General features: G+C 30.9%; 1 pseudogene; it reads left to right on the top strand.

Annotated features, from left to right (window-relative positions):
* Positions 1-835: 835 nt before the first annotated feature.
* LOC118608456 lies at positions 836-955 on the top strand (annotated as a pseudogene).
* Positions 956-2,993: the final 2,038 nt, after the last annotated feature.

Here is a 2,993-nt window from a genome sequence, read left to right as displayed (position 1 = left end):
CGGTCTTCAGTGATGCTGAAGCCCCGAGTTTATTTCTCATCACCAATATATGCAGTTTGAGTACTTGCAGTTTAACAATGAAAAATATGCATTACTTCAGTGAAAGTAAATCTTTAACTTGTACATAGAAACTACAAAATCACTGAAACTCCCAAAAGTAATTGTCCCATGACAGAATCTATCAATTACCCCAATAGCCATCAATCTTCTGTGTCCGGGAACTGGCCGTTCTCACCACATACCTCAGCAACTTATAAGCACCCTCCAGGTGCAGGCAAAGACAATGCCTTAGGAGCAGAAACAGGTTAAGCAATAACCGAGCCAGTCTGTAAGGCTCTGAATTACCTGTAACCATGGCTCCCCACAGAAAGAATTCTCATGTCTAGTTTTTTTGGTGGTTAAATTTTTTCTGTAATTGTACGTTTTAATTTAAAAATGGCTCTTGATACTTTGGTCTTCTGAAATAAAAGTTTCACTACACATATTTCTCCATTTATTCCTTAACTCTACTTTTTAATTATAAATACAATTTGGCCTCAATTTGGAATTTCAGTTAATTTTTCATTGTTGGTCAAAATTGAGTTTTCCTAGGTTGTTCTTAATATAATAGTTATTTTATTTCTCAGTCAGCTCATTTTTGTGCACAAGGTGGTCACAATGCTTTGTTAGTTGGACAGAGGTAATTTTTAATATACTATGACTTGCTTATTTAAACTTCAATTTTAAATAAAAAGTCAATCAATATAAAAATAATTCTACTTTATGTGATTTTAAATTTAATATTATTATTCGGTAAAAAGTAAATTGTTATTTAAGGACGTTAAAACTGTTAATAGTCTACGGCCATGCTACCCTGAACAAGCCTGATCCCGTCTGAACTCCAGAAGCTGAACAGGGTCAGGCCTGGTTAGTACTTGGATGGCTGACCACCTAGGAAGACCAGGTGCTATAGGTATAAAAAATAAAAAAAGATAAGGGATTGTAAGATGACAAGGTCCTTGAAATCTGTGAGGTCAACCAAGGGTTGCCTCGCTTAAAAAAATTAACTTTTTTCAAATATTTTTGAAAATATTTTTGAAACTCATTTCAAATATTTTTATAAGAATATATTTTACAAATCATTGAAATTCTTTTGATTTAAGGTACTGGTTGTGATTATGGATGGATAAATACTTTACTCATAATTCTTCAAAAATATTTTTAATTCAATTAAATAATGTGAGAATTTTTTCTAACGCTATGATTGAAGTGAAGGTGACAGTTATGTGATTTGAATACCATATCTTTTTGTTGGTTCTTAGAGGGGTGTTTTTGTGATAATTTTTTCCTTAGCTCCATTATATTAACCGCTGAAAATATTTTTTATTTGGTTAATTTTTGAAGACTTAAGCAGAGATAAATGAAACTTTATTTACTAAGGAAAACTTTTTTGATTTTTCAAGTCAAAATTGTTGAGTAACTGATTTGTAAATTAAAAATTGTTTGGACTTGTCTGCATGCACATTATGCAATTCAATTTAAGAATAATAAAAATAAATTTGGTATAATTACCTAATAAGGGGATTGAATGTTAAAAAAATGGTAAAGTTAGAAGAATTAATCTTCTACTCACACTGAGTAGGGCACACTTAATAGTTTTTTAGAACCTTGGAAGAAAATGATCTGGCTAACCAGGGTGTTAAGCTAACTATATGTTGTTACTGTTTACTGATTAACTATTCTTTCTTGCAAAGTATGACATGTGGAAAAAATTTTAGAGTTATTTCTCCCACTTCATGCCATCATAGATTTTAGCAAGTATTTTTCTTATTTTATGTGATATATATATATATTAATATATAGAAATATATATGAATAAATTTAATCTATCTTTTATTTGATAGACAGTTAGAAATGGCTCATCATTTCCTTTCTTTAATGTTATGCATTTATATTTGCAATTTTAAGTTTTTTTCATGAAAACCTCAGATCCAATTTGTGTGAAATTCATGAAGTTTTCTTATTCAATATATTATATGTTCTTTATTCTCTTTCCTGTAGAATTATGATAACTGAGTGACTAGATAATTTACTTGATGTAGCTAACCCTAAGACAAGGCCCATTCTTCGAAGATAGATAATGATGTGTTACTGAACCTTTTGCATTGATCAGTTTTGAAATAATATTTAGCAGAATATATTAAAGTAACAATGCTATAAGTAACTTTATTTAGAAGATGAATAATTATTTTCTGAGATCGTCTTCACATTTGATTCTTTAGCTAACTTAGTTTCATTCAATTTCTTAAAATTTTACAAAGAAGAAGCAATTGCTCATTTTAAATATACTTTTATGTTTAAATTTTAAGCCACTAAACACAATATCAAAAACTATATGGATCTCGAGCATGAGAAATAACACTCACATAGCAGGGGTTTTTTTCATTGTTGTTATTCTTTATGATGGTGTTTTGTTTAGTGACTATCTTCAATTATATATCAGTGTTATATGTAGTTGAGTATAATCTTATTTGCTGTATTTCTTTTCACTTGTTTAGTAAGTGATCTTTCAAATTCCACCTTAATTTACTCTTTTTGCACTAACAAGGTGATTCCCTTCAAAGGATAGAAACAGTGAGATTTTTAATAGAGTATATAGAGTAGACTGCTAAACAAGATGAACTGTCCATTTTTTTTCTTTCTTTCTTTCTCAAAGGTTGGCAATAACTGAAGTAAGGAAGTCTGTATTCTTCCATTACTTATGAGTGGTTTTGTTACCCCATATAAGATTCAGGTTACTCAAGTTTGAAATGGTACCCTACCTTCTGTGCTGGTAAGAAGTAGAAGAAAGAACTCTTATTATTTTTCCTTTTCTTGTGAGGCCAAAACCCAGGTTCAATAGCCACTCTGAATCTGGGAGGGTGAAAGAGGGAGGCTAGCCAGCCTCTTTACCTCCTTCTTCATTGGCCAAATGGAACCTGTGAGTGGGCATGAGTTTTCACTCAGACCAAAGA

This window comes from Rousettus aegyptiacus, unplaced genomic scaffold, assembly GCF_014176215.1.
Source record: "Rousettus aegyptiacus isolate mRouAeg1 unplaced genomic scaffold, mRouAeg1.p scaffold_m13_p_9, whole genome shotgun sequence".
NCBI classification, from domain to species: domain Eukaryota; kingdom Metazoa; phylum Chordata; class Mammalia; order Chiroptera; family Pteropodidae; genus Rousettus; species Rousettus aegyptiacus.
The sequence above is the reverse complement of the archived record's forward strand: the minus strand, read 5'-3'. Positions and strand labels throughout refer to the sequence as shown.